We start from the raw sequence: 21,858 nt of genomic DNA on the forward strand, positions 1-21,858 counted from the left end.
TTTGACGGATGGGGTCTCGCTATGTTGCCCAGACTTGTCTTGAAATCCTGGCCTCAAGTGATCCTCCTGCTTCAGCCTCCCAAAGCACTGAGATTACATGGCATGAGCCACCATGCTCAGCCAACTATTCTTAGAACCTCTCACTGAATAGAAGACTTTCTATATACTAAAAATCATTTTTCCAACATTACTCTTGGCTCCTTGAAGTAGGCACAATAAATGTTTATTATTATTCAAATAGCATGTAATAAACATCTATTGCGTTTCTGTAGAAGCTGGGCTGAGGATCTGCAGTTTTAGGAACAAGAAAGAAAGAACGTTGAGGGAAGCAAATTATCTGATCTGTCAGTCCCTTGGGAGAAGAAATGGCATCATACTCATCACGTTTCCACCATTCTCTTCAAAGTGTCTCAACACAGATCATCATTAAATGTTTACTGAAGGCATGAGTCACTATTTATGGACATATACTCTATACAGAAAAGACTCAAAATGCTGAAACAGTCAGCTCTAATGGTGATTCCATCTAGAATGTTATGACACCCCAGTGTGTCTCTCATTACCATAATTTTAAAAGTTCTGTAGGCAATTATAATTTTAACTTAATTTAATTTAAAGCACTGCAGAATTTCTTTAATTTAAATTAAACACAGTTTAATTTCTTTAATTGCAGAATTTCTGTAATTGAAAACTGCAGAATTTCTGCAGAATTTCAGTTTAATTTAAAACACTGCAGAATTTCTGCTTGAGAAATGATTTGCTTAAAGCTCGCATATTACCCTTTTGTAAAGCTGAATTGATGTACTGAATTTCTCCTCAATCTTTCAAATAAGTCATTGGGAATATCTAAGAATAACATTTTGTTTATTTGAGTACTTGTATCCTGTCCAGAGTCTTAAATATGAGTGCACAGCCACGGTCACATCTGAGGGTTCAACACAGCAACCAGCAACCAAAGGAGCAGGAGAGATGAACTCCAGCCCAGCTACAGACTATGTTCTCTAACTCCTTGATCTAAGAAATCTCAGCAGTGGTGAAAATCTGGATATCACCAATTAATGCCTATGTCCTGGTTCTGTCTGCCTTTGGCCGAAAGCAGGTACTGAAAAAAGAGGAAAAGAGCCACTGGCTTCCAGGAGCTGGCTGGGCACTCACAGCTATGTCTTGGTGCTTCCCTGGTAAACATGAACAATTTCATGGAAGAACATCAACACTGGACAAGGCTGCTCTAGAACCCTCACGGGTCAAGACAAAAACAAGACCACTCTGTAAACAACAAAATTTAAGTTACACTAAGCATGGGAACATGATCTCAGCCATAAAATATCAAATTCCATTCCGGATAGCATGAGCGACTGCTGCTTATTTATCAATCCCATACTTAGTCTTGTCTAATCTGTCCTACTGTAGAAAAAAATGTATTAAGATACCCAATCAGGCGAGCCGCAGTGGCTCACGCCTGTAACCCCAGCACGTTGGGGGGCCAAGACAGGCGGATCATGAGGTCAGGAGATGGAGACCATCCTGGCCAACATGGTGAAACCCCATCTCTACTTAAAAAAAAAAAAAAAAAAAAATTAGCTGGGCATGGTGGTGCGTGCCTGTAATCCCAGCTACTCAGGAGGCTGAGGGAGGAGAATCAAACCAGGGAGCTTGAGGTTGCAGTGAACCGAGATGGCGCCACTGCACTCCAGCCTGGTGACAGAGCAAGACTCTGTCTCAAAAAAAAAAGGATACCAGATCATAGAATTGTCCCTGCTTCCTGACAGCATCCAATCTAGAGCAAAGGCCCACTTCCTCAGATCCTCTCCATGACTACCGATGCCCAAATCCTATAATAGATTCTTCCTAACATCCTATTACTGAGACACCCCATGGTTCCCGATGGTGTGCATTCTCCCTACCTTCAAGAAAGAATAATTGACTTGTTCAACTACAGGCATGTTCCTGGTGGTTTTTGGCTAGAGGGCATTGACATTTTTTAATTAAAAAATTGCTAATATCTATTAAGATGAATATAACAACAACAACAAAATTTAAGTTACTTCATCAGGGCATTTTTGGTTATAAAGAGTGATCTTTGATGAAGTATAAAAACATAAACTTATCAAAGAAGGAATTTGCAAAAAGGTACCCAGAACTAAAGGGAAAGGATGTATTTGAGCCTCAAGGACTCATGGAGGCAGAGACTGTCATCCTTGTTCCTTTCTGGACGTCTTCATTTCTCTCTAGGAAACAACATTTGCTATTTTCCATCCATGAAGTGGGTCATGAAGGCTCACAGCTCCGGGGTTAAAACCTCTGCCACTAAAGACAGCAAGTCATTTGCGGCTGAAATCTTGTAGTCCTAATTCCTGATGGAGGATCTCAGCTGCAGGGAGGTACCCATTCGTGTATCAGCCAACTGTGGCAAGAAAAGATGGATCACCGTGCATAAAAATGGTCGTGCTGGCGAGACGTATAGATGGAGGCATTTTCCAGAAATAATGAGTGCTTTGCAGACATAACAATGGGTGTAAACTACAGCTTCCTTCCAGTTTGTAAAGCTTCTGTGCTTCCATCAGAAAAACACAGAAAAGAGAGGAAGAGTGGAATTCAAAAGCAAAATGTCAAATTTTGAATGAAATGAATATGCTATTTCTGCCTTGCTATGAATATAAATGGGTTTTGTTCTATGAACTTATTATAGTCCTGTAAAGCAGAGTAGGAATACATTGTTTTTGTGTATGTGAATGAAGCCACACTTTGTGTGCACTAAAATAGCTATTCAAAGAAACTTCGTGATGTGTATATGATTGTGTATTTGTATGAGTGTGTATCTTTTTATGCAAATAATCCACTTTCTAAAATGAATAACATGTCATTGAGCATTGTTACTTCTGGATTTTTATACATCAGGTATATTTAGAGAAAATTATTCAGTTTTCATAGAATTAAAAAGTTAACTTCTGCTCACAGTTTGAAACTGGATAAAACTTATGATATAAAGTCCTTCTTCCAATATTCCATAGCTAATAACACCTATGAAATCTCAAAGGTCAATGGAAACAAAATAATCAAAACAGATATGTTTCCTTTCAGTAAATCTGAGATACATTTGAAGCATTTGCCTACCAGACTTTAAAAATGTTGTTTAGCAGTCATTTAAATGCATTTGCAGATGTCATGGCAAAAAGCAAATTATCTGGCTGATTGCATTTTCTTTCTAGGTTGCTGCTCTTCAGAGTTCTATGCCCCTTGCCCTAAGAGCAGAGTCACAGAAAATGTTGGGTTTTGTTGATATAACCTGAATCTTCAAATCAATAGGATAGAAGCCTGATATTCATTGTAATTACTACTTGTGTGTTCTAAGGATAGGAAAAGTAAAAATATATTTCCCTACCCTCTGGCAAGGTGCAATGAAAACAAATCAGAGTTCTGAGATACAGCTCCTTGGCTGTTCCTTGAGCAGATATTTCATCAAGATCATTGGTATTTAACTAGATTTTTAATCTTTGTTGTGTAAGTTCCAGAAATCATAAAAATACCTCTTCAGACGCAAAGCAGGCATTTTGTCTCTCTTCAAAGCCTAAGAAGCTTTAAACATAGGCAGCAAAAACAGCAAGGCAGCAAAGATGACAATAATGAGGGGATAAAAGGCAATGGAGACCACCCTCAGGATTATTTCCTCCCCTCTACTGGAGCTCGGGAGGATTCCTTATCAACCAGAGACACTTTTCCCAAATCGCATTCAGAGAAACATCACGTCTGCCTCTTGTGTGGGATGGTGACAGCAAGTGTGGGAAATGCGGAGTTAAGAGAAGGAAGGAAAATAGAGTTCCTTGATGTGCAGCCTTTATTTTGATAAAGAACGTTGTAGAAAAATCAAGAGAAACTAAGTCCGCAGTGTTTCCTTAGGATGGGGATATTGGATCCCTTTTTAAAGACCATTTTATATTTTTATGTTTTAGTGCTATGGTTCTTTAGACTCAAAGAAAATAAAATAAGTAATAAATAAGTGTGTGAAATGTTCAGGTATAACTATGAATTTTGTGTCAGCTAATATATTGGAACACATTAAAAGAGAAGTATTTATTAATCGATTAATCAATTCCATATGCTAGCTGGTAGGCATAAAGAAAAGCCTAGGATCATTCTTGCCTTCAACACATATTTTTTTTCAGCTACACACAGGCCATGTCTAACTGTCTAACTGCCCCTATGAAGGACATATGAGATAAAGAAAATGTTTATTGATGGATAAATAAAAAACTTGCTCTAGACCTCATCAGTCTAGTCCAGATACAGTTGCTGTACGTTGACAGGTAGAGATAATACTTCTTATTCTGTATTAGCAGAGAGTACCAGCATTGGTCAAGAGGTGGATGAGGCAGAAGGTCCAAGTAGATCAAAGAGGATTCCAATTCAGGAAATTTCCCAATTCATTAAAGATTGACAAAATGAATGCACTTATGCATAGTCAAAACTACAGCTCAGGCCGGACACACTGGCTCATGCCTGTAATCCCAGCAGTTTGGGAGGCCGAGATGGGTGGATCATGAGGTCAGGAGTTCAAGACCAGTGTGGCCTAGATGCTGAAACCTCGTCTCTACTAAAAACACACAAAAAAAATTAGCCGGGCATAGTGGCGGGCACCTGTAGTCCCAGCTACTGGGGAAGTTGAGGCAGGAGAATCGCTTGAACCTGGGAGGCAGAGGTTGCAGTGAGCCGAGATTGCACCACTGCACTCCAACCTGGGCGACAGAGCAAGACTCCATCTCAAAAAACAAAAACAAAAACAAAAACAAAAACTACAGCTAAGTCCAAGTGCTTTTGTGCCAATCCTAATTATTTTGGCACTGAACATGCTCTATATGGTGCTACATATAGACCTAGGCCCGGATTCAAGAGTGAATCTTTTTTAACCTAACCCTGAATATTTCCTGTTGTGACAAAATATTGAAAATACCAATTAATGATGCCATTTTGGGGTTCTATTTAAAATGTTTTCTATTATTGAAGATGTAATTTCAATACCACGAGGTATTGAATGATCACGAGGTCACGAGTTCAAGACCAGCCTGGCCAAGATGCTAAAACTTGTCTCTACTAAAAATACAAAAAAAAAAAAATTAGCCGGGCATGGTGGCGTGCACCTGTAGGCCCAGCTACTCAGGAGGCTAAGGCAAGAGAATTGCTTGAACCCGGAGGCAGAGGTTGCAGTGAGTCAAGACTGCATAACTGCATTCCAGCCTGGGTGAAAGAATGAAGCTCCATCTCAAAAAATAAAATGAAATTTAAAAAAAGAAAGAAAGAGGGAGAGAGAGAGAGAAAGAAGGAAAGAAAGAGGGAAGGAAGGAAGGAAGGAAGGAAGGAAGGAAGGAAGGAAGGGAGGAAGGAAGGGAGGGAGGGAAGGAAAGAAGGAAGGAAGGAAGGAAGGAAAGGAAAGGAAAGGAAAGGAAGAAAGGAAGAAAGGAAGAAAGGGAAAGAAAGAAAGAAAGAAAGAGAGAAAGGAAAGAAAGAAGGCAGGCAGGAAGGCAGGAAGGAAGGAAGGAAGGAAGGGAGGGAGGGAGGGAGGGAGGGAAGGAAAGGAAAGGAAAGGAAAGGAAAGGAAAGGAAAGGAAAGGAAAGGAAAGGAAAGGAAAGGAAAGGAAAGGAAAGGAAAGGAAAGGAAGAAAGGGAAAGAAAGAAAGAAAGAAAGAGAAAGAAAAAGAAAGAAAGAAAGAAAGAAAGAAAGAGAGAAAGAAAGAAAGAAAGAAAGAGAAAGAAAGAAAGAGAGAAAGAAAGAAAGAAAGAAAGAAAGAGAAAGAAAGAAAGAGAGAAAGGAAAGAAAGAAGGAAGGCAGGAAGGAAGGAAGGAAGGAAGGCAGGAAGGAAGGAAGGAAGGAAGGAAGGAAGGAAGGAAGGAAGGAAGGCAGGCAGGCAGGCAGGCAGGAAGGAAGGAAGGAAGGAAGGAAGGAAGGAAGGAAGGAAGGCAGGAAGGAAGGCAGGCAGGCAGGAAGGAAGGCAGGAAGGAAGGAAGGAAGGCAGGAAGGAAGGAAGGCAGGCAGGAAGGAAGGAAGGAAGGCAGGCAGGCAGGAAGGAAGGCAGGCAGGCAGGCAAACTATTTTCCAGAGGGCCTGAGCCATTTTACATTCCTACCAGCGATGTAGGAGTGATTCAGTTTCTTCCCATCATTGCTAACATTAGTGTTACTATTTTTTAGTTTAACCATTCTGATAGTATGTGTTGATTTTCATTTGTGTCTGCCTGGTGGCTAATGGTATTGAACGTGTTTTCAAATGCTTTTTTGGTGTAGGTACATCCTTTTCTGTGAAACATCTCTTCATGTCTTTTGACCATTTTCTAATTAATTTTTTTTTTGCTGTTGTTTTTTCAGAGTTCTTTTTATATTCTACATACTAGTCCTCTCTTGGATATGTGGTTTACAGATATTTTCTTTCACTCTGTAGCTTGTTGTTTCACCCTCTTAACAAGGTCTTTTTCAGAAAAAAAAAGTTCTTAATTTTGATGAGGTCCAATTTATCAACTTTTTATAGATTATAGTATTAAATCTAAGAACCCTTTGCCTAGACCAAGATATCCAATAATTTCTCCTACTATTTTCCTAAAATTTTTTTTGTTTTAATTTTCCATTTTGTATTAGTGTTTGTATAAGTTGTGAGACTTAGGTCGAACTTCCTTTTCGCCCATGAATGTCCAATAGCTCTAGCACCATTTCTTGACAAAGCTATCTTTTTTCAGTTGAATTGCTTTTCCATCTTTGTCAAAAATCCATTGTGTCTATTTGTGTGGATCTATTTCTGGATTCTCTATTCTGCTTTATTGATCTACATGTCTATTCTTCTACCAATACCATTCAGTTCTGTTTACCGCAGTTATAGAATGTCTTGAATATAAAATATAAACATATAACAAATTCCTCCTACATTATTTTTCTTTCAAAATTGTTTTACCTGTTCTATTTCATTTGCTTTCCTTATAGATTGTAGAATTATCTTGTCTATATCTATAAAAAAGTCTTGCTGGGGTTTGGAAAGGAATTTCATTAAACTTGTGTATCAATTTGGGGAGAATTGGCTTTTATACAAGGTTATTCTTCATGGATTGAAAGTATGTCTCTCCATTTATTTACATCTTCTTTTATTTCTTCACCAGCATTTTGCAGTTCTCAGCATACAAGTCCCAAACAAACTTTATTTGATTAACATCTATTTAATTTTTTAGCAATTTTAAATGGTATTGTGTTTTTGATTTCAGCATCCACATGTTCATTGTTAGTATATAAAAATGTAATTTACTTTTGTATATTTATTGCATATCCTGTAATCTTTCTGGACTCGATTCTTAGTTCTAGAAGGTTTTTTTTTTTTTTGCAGATATTTCAGGATTTAACAGGTAAATATAATATCATCTACAAAGAGGGGAAGCTTTTAATTTCTTCCTTTCTGATCTGTGCATCTACTTCCTTTCCTTACTTTATTGCCCTGACTAGAAATTTCAACATTATGTTAAATAAATCTTCGCCTTGTTCTCAATTTTAGAGGAAAACATTCAGTCTTTTACAACTACATATAAAGTAAACTTATTATTATTATTATTTGAGACTGTGTCTCCCTCTACTGTCCTGTTTAGAGTACAGCAGTGCCATCATGGCTTACTGTGACCTCGGTCTCCTGGGCCTGAGCAGTCCTCCCACCTTAGCCTCCCAAGTAGCTGGGACTAAAGGTGTGCGCCAGCATGCTTGGTTAATTTTTTTAACTTTTGTAGAAATAGTGTCTGACTATGTTGTCCAGCCGATGATCTCAAACTCCTGGTCTCTAAGTGATCCTCGCACCTCAGCCTCCCAAAGTGCTGAGATTAAAGGCATGAACCACGTGGCACCTGGTCTGAAGTTTTTTGTAGATGTTCTTTATCAAGTTGAGGAATTTCTCTTCCATTCCTGTTTTTTGAAAGTTTTTATTATGAATAAGTTTTGAATTTTGTCTACTAGCTTTTCTATATTGGCTAATATGATCATGTGATTTTTCTATTTTATCCCGTTAATTTGCTGGATTACAGAGTTAATTTTTGAATATTTAACCAGCCTGTATCTCTGAAATAAACCCACTTGGTTATGGTGTATAATTATTTTTATACGTTGCTAAATTCTATTTGTGATATTTTGCTAAGGAGTTTTACATCTTAATGAGGGATATTGGTTTGCTGTGTTCTTTTCCCTACTTTATTTTCCTAGTTTTGACATCAGGGTAATAATAGCTTCATAAAATGAATTGAGAGATATTCTCTCCTCTTCTGTTTTCTGGAAACGACTGTATAATTGAATTTTTTAAAAGTCTGGTAGACTTTTCCAGTGAAACCATGAACCTGGAGATTCCTTTTTAGAGATTTCTAAATTACGAATTTAATTTTCTTAATAGTCATTGGGCTATTCAAATTATTCATTTCACACAGGGTGAGTTGGAATAGTTTGTGGTTTTTGAGACACTGATCAGTTTGGTGTAAGATGTCAAATTATGTGTGTAAGTTTATGGTATTCTTGTATCCTTTAGATGTCTGCAGGTTTTGTAGACATTTCCCCTGCTTCATTCCCGAAAATGGCAATTTGTGTCTTTTCCTTTTTTTTTTTTTTTGTCTGTCTTGTTACAGAATTGTCAATTTATCAATTTTTATAAAGAAACAGCTCTTTGTTTCATTGGTTTTTAAATTACTCAAATGTTTCAATTCCATTGATTTATGCTCGTTATCTTTATTATTTCCTTACTCTTGCTTGCTTTGGGTTTATTTTGCTCTTCTATGTTCTAGAGTCTGGAGTTTAGATGATTGATTTGGAAATTTTCATCTTTTCTAATGTATACATTTGTGTTATAAATATTTCTCTCAACCCTGCTTAAGCAGTGTCCCACAAATTGACAAGTTATATTTTGTTTTTATTCTGTTTATTTTTTTTTTATTTTCCAGAGGATTCTTCAATGATTTTAAAGTGTGTTGTTTAATTTCCAAATGTTTGGAGATTTTCCTTTTAGCTTTTTGTTACTGATTTCTAATTTGATTCCATTATGATCAGAGAACATACTTGGTATAATTGCTATTTTTTGAAACTTATTATAATGTGTTTAATGGCCCAAAATATGGTCTTAGTGAATGTTTCACATGAACTTGAGACCATGAAAGGCAAAACAGACCAAGCTTTTTGCTGTTAGTTGGAATATCCTGTAATCAGGTCAAGTTGATTGATTGTGTTGTTCAGGTCATCTACATCCTTATTGATTTTTCTGCCTGCTTGATCTATCGATATATCAATTACTGATAGAGGAGTGTTAAAGTCTCAACTCTAATAATGGAAGAGTCTAGTTCTTCTTTCGGTTCTATCCATTTGCCTCAGGCATTTTGAATCTCTCTTGTTAGATACATACACATTTAAGTTTGCTACGTCTTCTTGGAAAAATGAGCTCCTCATTATTATCTAATGACCCCCTTTATTGCTTCTACTTTTCCTTGTGGTGAAGTCTGCTTCATATAAAATTAATATACCTATTCTAGATTTCCTTTAATCAATTTTGAACAACACTTTTTCTTCTATTCTTTTACTTGTTGTATTTGATGCAAGTTTCTTGGGGATAGCATGTCGTTGAGCCATGATTTTTATCCACTCTGCTGGCTTCTGTCTTTTAAATAGTATATTTAAAGTAATTACTTATATTTAATGTAGTTACCTTCATGTGATGGTATATTTAATGTAACACAGCTTAAGTATGCCACTTTATTTTTGGTGGGTTTTTTTTCTTGTTTCTGCCTTCCAGTGGATTGCATTAATATTTTTAAAAAATCCATTTCAATTTTCTAAGTTTTTTTTTGGTTTTTTTTTTACAGTCTTGCTTTGTCACCCAGGCTGGAATGCATCGGCATGAAAATGGTTCACTGCAGCCTCAGCCTCCTGGGCTTAAGTGATCCTCCCAGCTCAGCCTCCTGAGGAGGGAACACAGATACATGCTACTATGCCCGACTAATGTTTTTATTATTATTATTATTATTATTATTTGTAGAGACAGGGTCTTCTTATGTTGCCCAGGCTGGTCTCAAACTCCTCGGCTCAAGTGATTTTCCTATGTCAGCCTCCCCAAGTGTTAAGTATGATTACAGGTGTGAGCCACCACACCTAGCTCTAAATATTTTTGAATGCATTATTTTGTAGCTGTTTTTAGTTGATAATAAAATTATATTCACACAACTTCTTACAGCCTCCTGGTGTAATCACCTTACCAATCTGAGTAAAGTGAAGTCTGGAGCCCTATGTCTCCTCCTGTTCCTTTACTCTCTCCAGTTTTTAATATTTTTTAGTTAATTCCTCTATGTACATTTAGAGTCACATCAGACGTTGCTACACTTTTTCTTCAACAATCAAAACAATCAGAAACAAATTCAGAAGGCTGGGTGCAGCGGCTCACACCTGTCATCTCAGCACTTTGGGAGGCCGAGGTGGGCACATCATTTGAGGTCAGGAGTTTGAGACCAGCCTGACCAACATGGGGAAACCCCATCTCTACTAAAAATACAAAAATTAGTCAAGAAGTGGGCACATGCCTGTAATCCCAGCTACTCGGGAGGCTGAGGCAGGAGAATCACTTGAATCCAGGAGACAGAGGTTGCAGTGAGTGGAGATCGTGCCACTGCACTCCAGCCTGGGCAACAGAGCAAGACTTTGTCTTAGGGGGGAAAAGAAAAAATTCAGAAAATCAAGAGAAGACAAGTCTATTGTATTTCTTACATGTTTGTTTACCACGTTTTGTTCTATTCTGATATTTCAAGGTTCCTTTTCTTATCGTTTCCCTTTTATTTAGAAAATTCCTTTTAGTCATTGAGTTCATCAGCTGGTGACAAATTCTCTTAGTTTTCCTTCATCTGAGAATGTTTTGATTTCCCCGTTATGCCTCAGGAAAATGTTTGCTGGGCAGAGGATTATGGATTGACAATTCTTTCTTTCAGCAGGAAAGGGAAAATTGTGTGGCACTTTCTTCTGGTATCCACGGTTTCTCATGAGAAGTCTGCTGTGGTTGAATCATTTTTCTCTTCTAGTTAAGGTGTCATTTTTCCCTGACTGCTTTCAAGATGTTTGTTTTGTGGTTGTCTGCAGTTTTCAGATGTTTATTAAGTGGCTTGGTATGCATCTCGTTGGGTTTATTTATCCTGTTTGGGCTTCTCTCAGCTTCTTCAACTGAAGGTTTATGTCTTTGCTAAGCTTGTGATGTTTTTAAGCCATCATTTCTTCAAGTACTTTTTTTTTTTTAAGTTCAGCTTTCTATTGAACACATTATAAAAGAGGTTTGGTCAAAAAGACCAAAGCCCATGTCATCATCAGACTTCTCGGATTCTTCTTTCTTGGCTTCCACTTTCTTCTCCTCAGCTGGAGCAGCAGCAGCGGAGTGGGCAGAAGCCCCTGTTGGTGCAGAGCCAGCTGCTGGAGCAGGACCACCGGCCCCTACATTGCAGAGGCGGCTCCCAATGTTGACGTTGGCCAGGCCTTTGCAAACAAGCCAGGCCAAAAAGGTTCGACATTTACGCCGGCTGCTTTAATGAGGGCATTGATCTTCTCTGTGACGGTCACCTCATCATCGTGCGGAATGAGGGCCAGGTAGATGCAGGTGAGCTGGGAGACGGAGGCCATGGCGCGGGCGAGTGTGGGGCTGGCGCTGCCCGATGCGGATGGACCGAGCACCTTGGCGGCAGCTAGGAAAGGTTCTTCAAGCACTTTTTTAGTCCCCATTATTTTTTTCCTATCCTTTCATACCTCCAGTGACACCAATGTCAGATCTTTTGTTAAACCCACAAAAGATCTCCATCCCAGAGGCCGTGTTCCTTTTCACCAGTCTGTTGTCTCTCTGCTGTTCAGATGAGGTAATTTCTGTTGTTCTAGCTTCTGTTTCACTGATTTAGTGGTTTCTTCCGTCTTATCGATTTTGTCCTTGAGCCCATCCACTGAGTTTTTCTTTTTGTTATTGTCCTTTTCAGTCCTAAAGTTTCAATTTTTTTTATATCTTCTATTTCTTTGCTGAGAATTTCAATTTATATCCTGAGGCCTTCTAGTTTTTAATATACTTAAAGCATATTACTATTATTATAAAATAATTTTTATCACACATCAGGGGTGTCCAATCTTTTTTGGCTTCCCTGGCCACCCTGGAAGAAGAATTACACACAAAATATACTAACACTAATGATAGCTGATGAGATTTTTAAGAATCACACAAAAAGTTACGAACTGCTTTTGGGCCATATTCAAAGACGTCCTGGGCCGCAAGCTGGACACGTTTGTCATGGATACTTTAAAATCTTTGTAAACTAATCTATCATCTCTGCCATCTCAATCTTGACAACTATTGATATATATATTTTTTCCATTTAGTTTGAGGTCTTCCTGGTTCTTGGCATGATGAGTATTTGTTGTTGTTAATACAGCGTCTCACTCTGTCACCCAGGCTGGAGTGCAGTGGTGTGATCTTGTCTCACTGCAACCTCTACCTCCCAGGCCCAAATGATTCTCGTGTCTCGGCCTGCCAAGTAGCTGGGACTACAAGCATGTGCCACCACGCTCGGCTAATTTTTTTTTTTTTTTTTTTTTTCAGTAGACACGGGGTTTCGCCACGTCGGCCAGGCTGTTCTCAAACTCTTGGCCTCAAACAATCCACCCACCTCGGCCTCCCAAAGTGCTGGGACTACAGGCGTGAGCCACTGAGCCTGGACTGATGAATATTTTTTAAAATTGAAAGCTGGACATCTTTGTATTTTGTTATGTGATTCTGGATTTAATTTAAACCTCTGTTGTAGTTGGCTTTTGATGAACCCACTCCTCCACAAGAGGGAAATGCTGTTCCATGACCACCCAGGGAGGGTAGAAATTTGACACTGCGGTGGGGGTGGCCTGGTCACCCACTGCTTGATGGCAGAAGTCTTGATACTCCCTTAGGCTTCCTCTGACAGCACTCCAGCGTGGAGAACAGGGGTGTTATTACCACCAGGTTGCTGTGGGATATCCAGTCTCCTCACGTGATCTTTACTGGACTGTGGATGGGGGAAAGGAGGTCTCGTTCCTGACAAGAAGCAGAGCAGTGGTGACTAGGGATGGGGTGGGGTGAGGGAAAATGAAGAAAAATGGGTTTTAGAAAGGCACAAGGAAACTTTTGGGGAGAATAAAAATTTCTACTATTTTGATTATGGCTATGGTTTTAGGGATATACTCTTGTGTCAAAATGCATCAAAATTTTATACTTCACAGCTATCCAAGTTAGTGTGTATTAATTATCCCTTAATAGGTATAAAGCTCAAAACATCTGAAAACAAACAAAGAAGGAAATATGTTAAGTCTCCTTATTCATGTCTCTAATGTGAATTAGGTTGTAAGATGGAAAGACTTTCTTTTTTTCAACACTGAACGGTCCAGAACTGTATTGTTCCATATATTAGGCACTAGCCACATGTAGCTAATTAGTTCCTCATTTATTTCTTTTCTTTTTTAATTTTTATACAGAGTTTCCCTCTGTCACCCAGGCTGGAGTTTAGTGACGTGATCTCAGCTCACTGCAAACCTCTGCCTCTTGGGTTTAAGTGATTCTCATGCTTCAGCCTCCCGATTAGCTGGGATTACAGGTGTGTGCCACCACACCCAGCTGACTTTTGTTTTTTTTTTTTTTTTTTTTTTTTTTAGTAGAAACGTGGTTTCACTATGTTGGCCAGGCTGGTCTTGAACTCCTGACCTCAGGTGATCCACCTGCCTCAACCTTCCAAAGTGTTGGGTTTACAGGCAAGAGCCACTGCGCCTGGCTAGTTCCTCATTTTCACTAGCTACACTTCAAGTGCTCATTACCCACATATGGCTAGTGACCACCTTATTGGACACTGCAGATACAGAACTCTTACATCATTAAGAAACTCTTGGATGGTATTGATTCAGATATTACAATATTATGGGAATAATTATCTGGATATGTGTGTGTGTGTGCATGTATGTTTGTGTTTTCACAGGCTAATTTTCACTTTTTCAAAATGAAATTATGAACGTGAAAGTGAATAGTACAGAATCTAACACAATATAGTCATACAGCAACAAAAAAAATGTTAGCATCTCTTCCATCAAGTTGGGAAAATCTTTTATTTGAAATAAGAGTAAGAAGTCAATTGAGAGAATTCCAAAAGGTGCCCCAAAGCAAAAACAAAAGATTAAGGTTTAAATGAACTGTACAGTATAAAAAAGGAAACAATTTTAAAAGTAAAATAGTAAGGATAAATAGTAAAATACTAAGGCTTTCTAATTAAGATACAACACCTAGCAGCCATAAAACAGATGGCTGATAAATATGAATTCACGTAAATTAAAAAATTTCTATACAGAAAAAAAGAAAAGGCACTATAAACAAAATAAAAATAAATAAATGACTGGTGCACCCAGACAACAAAACATCATTACGTGCCAAAAAGAAATGAACTACCAAGCCATGAGGAGTCACGGCAGAACTTTAAGTGCATATTACTAAGTGAAAGAACTCAACCTGAAAAGGCCGCACACTGTACAACTCCAACAATGCAACTTTCTGGAAAAGGCAAAACTGTGGAGACAGTAAAAAGATCACTGGTTGCCAGGGGTGGAAGAGATGAACAGGTAGAGCACAGAGGATTGTTAGGGCACTGAAACACCTCTATATGATATTCCAGGAGTGGATTCTCAGCATTATAACCCATAGAATGCACAACACCAACAATAAGCCCTAATGTATACTATGGACCCTGTGTGATAATGATGTGTCAGTGTAGGCTCACTGAACTGTAACAAATGTACTACTCTGGTTGGGAGGTGTTGCTAATGGAAGAGACGGAGGTATGTGGGAGGAAGAGGTATACAGGAAATCTCTACCTTTCTTTCATTTTCCTCTGAACCTAAAACTGCTCTGAAAAGCATAGTCTTAAAAAAATAGGCCAGGCGGGGTGGCTCATGCCTGTAATGCCAGCACTTTGGGAGGCCTGGCGGGTGGATCACCTGAGGTCAGGAGTTCGAGACCAGCCTGACCAAGATGGTGAAACCCTGTCTCTACTAAAAATGCAAAAAAAATTAGCCGATCTTGGTGGTGCATGCCTATAATCCCAGCTACTTGGGAGGCTGAGGCATGGGAATCGCTTGAACCCAGGAGGCGGAGGTTGCACTGAGCCGAAATTGAGCCATTGCACTCTACCCTGGGCAACAAGAGTGAAACTCCATCTCAAAAAAAAAAAAAAAAAAAAGTACTACACTGCGAAGACATTTTTGCAATCAACTGCAAATGGAAAGCGTATTCTTTCATCTTGTCTCCCAGTACTCATCATTTTGCTGTTACATTTTATATTTATTGACATTAGATTTTATGTATATTTGTTTTAATTGCCCACTTAGACACAGTTCATGAAAGCAGTGATTTCATTTGTCTTGCTTATGGCTGTATCTTCAGTGCCTAAAGTAGTGCTTGGCATATGATAAGTATTCAATAAATGGTTGGTGAATGAATGGATGAACATAAAGGAAAAACTTTGAGAAATTGACAAAGAGACCAGCAAAGCAGGCAGAAATGTAAACAGGATGTTCATGTTAAAGTTAAATACAAATGATTCATATTAAATGATGAATAATCTCATTCATACTTCAATAAATTCTAATTAAAACATATGAATACAAGTTTTCACTCAATACATTGATAACATGAAAACAAACATTTTGTAACATACCACTCTGAAGAAGAGATAGGGAACAAGAGCTTTCATATACTTGTTAGTTTCTTTGCAGGATAATTTTATAATATTTATAAATTTATGGTTATCACTTACATTATAACTGAGCCCATGCACTATTTAAAAAATTAGCCCTATTGGTATACTCATAAATACATGTGCACAAAGATATATACTCACACACATACACAAAGACACTTATTTTGTCATTGCTTATAATGACAACAAAAAAAAGTGCTGTGCCAATACAATGGATATCATGATATTCTGGTGATGTGAGCACTTCCCTAAGTGCCAACCTTACTATTAGAAGAGGACTTGGATGGAAGGATAATGGAATTCCATAAAGTGTTTTATCTTAACTAAGGATTTTGAGTTTGCATCAAAACCTAATTACTGTAAAAAGCATCATGACCCATTTCCAAACCTTCAGGAAGGGGCCCTCCCACTCCTGTATCTGCCTCCAGCAAAGCACTACTGGGATCCACTCACCTGATTATTTATTTATTTATTTTTTGAGATGGAGTCTCGCTCTGTTGCCAGGCTGGAGTGCAGTGGTACAATCTCAGCTCACTGCAACCTCCGCCTCCTGGGTTCAGGTCTCCTGCCTCAGTCTCCCAAGTAGCTGGAATTACAGGCATGTGCCACCACGCCCAGCTAATTTTGTATTTTTAGTAGAGACAGGGTTTCATCATGTTGGTCAGGCTGGTCTCAGCTTCCCAAAGTGCTAGGATTACAGGCGTGAGCCACCGGGCCCGGCCACTCCCCTGATTATTAAACCAGATTCATTTGGTTTAATAATCTGCTGGGCACTGCGAGGGAATAACATAACAGAAGCATCATTTCTACCCAGAAGGATTTCACCGCCTACTAAGGCAAGCTGTATATAGAGGAGAAAGTTAAACCATTCTGACTCCTGCCTTTAATCCAAGACTAGGGCATGAAATCCTGAAGAATTTACATAATGCTTAGATCTCCATTATAAACTTGCAGTTGCCATCCCCAGCCTCTCTTACTGCTGCTTAGTCATTCCTTTTCCACCAATTTGTTCTCTCCTTTTGTTCATTCCACAGTAATGAGTATACATTGAGTAATAATGGGGGTACTGGCACTGTGGAGAGACATGGTAAAAAGAATGGAGGGGTCACCCCTAAGAAACCTATTTGAACAGTATCTGAAGCAATGAAACAGATAAATAGAGCATGTAGGCATGAAGGAAAAGCTTCTCTTTTGCCCTCTGAAGGTTCATTGAAACTCATTGACAAGAGGCAGATTAATGAGAGAAAAAGCCTACAAACTTAATGTGTATATGGAAGCCTTCAGGATGAAGACTCAAAGATAGAGGGAAAATTGTCCATTTTTATGCTGCGATTCAACAAAGTCTGGAATATGACTGGACAAAAAGGGTATGATCTAATGCTACTAGACTGAGTGGGGAAGCCCGACAATGCCTGTCCCTCTAGATTCTTCTTGGCCTCTCTGAGCATCATTCCTTTTTCTGGGTATGGGGCCGGGCTTTCTCTGGACTGGGGGTCTTATGACCTACAGTCCAACAAGGTAGGTCAGATAATTCCTTTGTGACCAGTTTTATGGCTGGCTTTGAGGAGAAGGGGTTCTGATTTCCATGACTTGCCTTGGGGCAAAGGGATTCTAGTCTCTGGGGAGAATGGAACAGGTCAGGAGAAGGTCAGAGAAAAAGTTTGCTTCTGAGGCTGCTTCAGGGTATTGCATTCTTAGTTCCAACAATTTCAATGGGATAAGTGCTAGGGCAGACTTAAGAACAGCCCCCTCCAGGCTCACATACATGAGGTGCCCAACACAGACTGAGAGGGAAGGAAAGAGAGGAAACACTCAGCAACTTGAGTTTATGTTCAGCTTCCTCCCCCATTCTTTACGGTGACTGTTCCAGTCTTTCACCATGGTTCAAATTTCTCAATCATTTCTATGAAGTTGCTCAAAACAAAAGCAATCTACAGAAGTTTAATTTCACTAAAATTTATAGCCCTATTTGACAGAGGGATAATTTATATATACAGGTTTGCACAGATTATATGCACAGAATTTTAGTCTAACACTTGCAAAGTTCTGACAAATGTATGCACCACCTCAATTAAGATATAAAACATTTTCATTGTGGTAATAACTTAAATGCCCTCCTGATCTGTTTGCACCAAGATTACCCCATGCCCTGACAGAAAAAACTAGGATTCTGATTTCTATCACCATGTTTTAGTTTTGCCTTTATCTAATGAAATCTCACAGTATGCACTTGCTAGCAACTGGCTTCTTTTCATTTATTTATTTGTTTTGAGATGGAGTCTCGCATTGTCACCCAGGCTGGAGTGCACTGGCGTGATCTCGGCTCACCACAGCTCTGCCTTCCAGGTTCAAGCGATTCTCCTGCCTCCGCCACCCGAGTAGCTGGGATTACAGGTGTCCGTCACCACGCCCAGCTAATTTTTTGTATTTTTAGTAGAGATGGGGTTTCACTGTGTTGGCCAGGCTGGTCTCAAACTCCTGACCTTGTGATCCACCCACCTCGGCCTCCCAAAGTGCGGAGATGACAGACATGAGCCACCACTCCCGGCCGCGTCTGGCTTCGTTTGCTCAACATACTGCTTTCGATAGTTGTCCATGTCCTTACCTGTATTCGTGTTCCAAGTTGGTGAGTCACTCCCACTGTATGAATCTACTACAATTTGTATATAGACCTTCAAATTTTTTCCAGTTTATGGCTATTATAAAAAAATGCTATGAACATTCTTGCACAGACCTTATTACAGCCATATATTTTCATTTATTTTGGTAAATCCCTTCCCTCTGTCTTTGGTAGACATAGAACATAGTATTCTGAGTCTTAAAAGTTAGAAGGTTAGAATAAAAAAGACCCAGTGGTAAAACTGGATCAATCATTCTCAATCTGATTTTTAAGTGGCCTCAATTATAATCTTCCCTTGTCTCTCACTTCGATTAGAAAATGAAGGTTAGCAAATATTAACGCCATCGATACGTATATATTTATCTGTCTTTATAGCTCCTTTCTCCTGTTTTCTGTCAGACTTTGAGGAAAAGGTTTGTTTTCCTGTCCAAGGCAAATCCCTCTTCACCTTATTTTCTACCATCTCCTCAAGAGCTTTACTGTACTTTGCCCTCAAGTCTTTTTCATATTTAACAAAAAGTCTATATCAAGCTCCCTAGATAAGAACAGGGCACACACGATCTGGTAAACAAGAAATATATAAATAATCCTACAAACAGTTACATAAAGTGAAAAGTTCTGTAATGGAAAACTAGAGGGAACAATGAAAGATTAAAACAACAGATCCTGATTTAGTCTGGAAGCTCAAGAGACTTCTCTGAACACTTGGATAGAAAATGTTGAAACTACAGATGAAAGAGAATTATAAAAAAGGAAAGTGCTTCATGAGACAGACAGAATTAGAATCAGAGTATAGCTGATGCTTGAACAACACAGGTTTGAACTACACGGGTTCCCTTATATGTGGATTTTCTTCCACCTCTACCACGAAAGACAGCAAGACCAACCCCTCCTCTTCGTCCTCCTCCTCAGCCTACTCAACCCGAAAATAATAATGAAGACCTTTATGATGATCCACTCCTACTTAATGCATAGGAAATGCACTTTCTCTTTCTTATGTTTTTTTGTTTTGTTTTGTTTTGAGACGGATTCTTGCTCTGTTGATCAGGCTGGAGTGCAGTGGTATAATCTTGGCTCACTGCAACCCACATTTGCTGGGATCAAGCAATTCTCCTGTCTCAGCCTCCTGAGTAGTTGGGATTACAGGCACACGCCACCATGCCCAGCTATTTTTTGTATTTTTAGTAGAGATGGGGTTTTGGCCAGGCTGGTCTCAAACTCCTGACCTCAAGTGATCCGCCCATCTCAGCCTCCCAAAGTGCTGGGATTACAGGTGTGAGCCACTGCACCCAGCCTTCTTTCTTTCGATTTTCTTAACACTATTTTCTTTTCTCTAGCTTACTTTATTATTAGAACACATTATTGTAAAAACACAGTGGTCCTTCATTACCACCTCAAGAATGTTGAATGCTCTCTTATTCTTGGATATATAATAATAGAGCATAATATATGTAACATACAAAATATATGTTCATCAACTATTTATGTTACTAGTGAAGCTTTTGGTCAACAATAGGTCATCAATAATTAACTTTTTGGGGAAGTCGAAAGTTACAGATGGGTTTTTGACTGCAAGGGGGTTGGTGCCCCTAAACTCCCCGTTGTTCAGGAGTCAACGGTGTAAGGAATTTGATTTAGGCAGAAACAGAGTCAAAGCCCTTTTTCTGAGATGGAAAGAAAGAATTTGACTAGCAAGTGACATCAGTTTAAAAGTGTGGTATGAGTACATGTCTATTCCTTATTTTTCCTATGAACCAGGAGGTCTGACAATCTTTTGAGGCAGCTGAGGATGCCACTTGAAATTTGAAGGAAGTAGTGAGAAGTTAGAAGTGCTACTATAAGAAATGAGAGAGGCTGCTGGCAAGGAATTAGTGAAAGGTTTGCTGAGAGGTCCTGAGGGCCCGGGTGAGGGTGGAAAGCACCTGTGATTAAGGCTCTGCAGCTGGTACCTGCAACACCCAACTGTGTGGGCACATGCTCACAGGGGCAGCAGGTGGTTTTAAAGTGTGTCTGGCAAAGGCCCTGGAGGCTGTTCAGTGGGAGGGGAAGTAAGCAAATTGTTAAAAGAATGAGGACATTTAAAAGTCTTGAAGTGGAAATAATGTTAGGCAAATTCTGCCTTTTCTGCATCTACATCTCAAATATACAAAGATGTGACCTGTTTGCAAAGATCCGTCCCAGCTTTATATGGCAACAAAAGACAAACAAACAAAACCAAAAACAATAACAACAGAAACTGTCCTTCAAAAAAGACCAAGTAAGGCCAAAAATCTAAAAAAAATTTCTAAAAAGAGACTGAGCCGGTAAAAGAGTTTCTATATATAGCAAAGATTCAGCAACTGAGATAAAACTTTGTTTTCTCTCCTCTTAAAAAAAAAAAAAAAATGGAGATGCCAGAACATTACCTAGACATGAACTTCTCACATTTCAATGTGCATATAAATGACATTGTTAAAATCTTGTTCAGATGCAGATTCTGATTCAGTAAACCTGGGTTGGGAGCCTGAGATTCTGCTGTTTAACAAGCTCCTGGGTAAGTAAGGTTGCCGCTGCTGGAAGGATTTAGATCACCTGAGGAGTGTAAATCAACTCTGAGTGACTCAGTGGGGCTTCTGTGTTTGAGAATTATAAAAATAAATAATTCAAAATCAAAGCTGTTGAAACTGTAAATTTTTTTCAGCCTTAATGGAATGTGGCCACGTGCAGTGGCTCACATCTGTAAACCCAGCACTTTGGGGGGCTGAGGTGGGCCAATCACTTGAGGCCAGGAGGTAGAGACCTGCCTGGTCAACATGGTGAAACCCCATCTCTACTAAAAATACAAAAATTAGCTGGGCATGGTCGCATATGCTTGTAATCCCACCTACTCAGTAGGCTGAGGCAGGAGAATTGCTTGAACTTGAGAGGCAGGGGTTACAGTGAGCCGAGATTGTACCATTGCACTCCAGCCTGGGCAACAGAGCAAGACTCTGCCTCCAAAAAAAAAAAAAGAAATGTGATTATGGGACCTGAGTCATATGACAGACAGCTGTAACCTAGGCAGCTGTAACCTTTATTTCTCTGATCATAGACTAGCCTTTTCTTTGCTTACAGTGTTTTGCAAAATGTAGTAAAGGATTAAAGGGCACCAAAGACGACCCCTTGCCTCTTCACTGTTGATCTTCATTCTAGATTAACTTCCCTTTGGCCAGGCACGGTGGCTCAAGCCTGTAATACCAGCACTTTGGGAGGCCGAGACGGGCGGATCACGAGGTCAGGAGATGGAGACCATCCTGGCTAACTCAGTAAAACCCCGTCTCTACTAAAAAATACAAAAAAAAAAAAAAAAAAAAAAAACTAGCCGGGCGCGGTGGCGGCGCCTGTAGTCCCAGCTACTCGGGAGGCTGAGGCAGGAGAATGGCGGGAACCCGGGAGGCGGAGCTTGCAGTGAGCTGAGATCCGGCCACTGCACTCCAGCCTGGGCGACAGAGC

At 39.3% G+C, this 21,858-nt stretch overlaps 1 protein-coding gene and 1 pseudogene across 7 annotated transcripts in view; both read right to left on the minus strand.

The window, feature by feature from the left end:
- RGS7 (regulator of G protein signaling 7) overlaps positions 1 to 21,858 on the minus strand; it is a 577,395-nt gene that overhangs the window by 207,378 nt on the left and 348,159 nt on the right. The window lies entirely within an intron of this gene.
- Positions 11,270 to 11,643, minus strand: LOC112634889 (annotated as a pseudogene).

The sequence above is a fragment of the Theropithecus gelada genome, chromosome 1, assembly GCF_003255815.1.
Source record: "Theropithecus gelada isolate Dixy chromosome 1, Tgel_1.0, whole genome shotgun sequence".
Classification (NCBI taxonomy): Eukaryota; Metazoa; Chordata; class Mammalia; order Primates; family Cercopithecidae; genus Theropithecus; species Theropithecus gelada.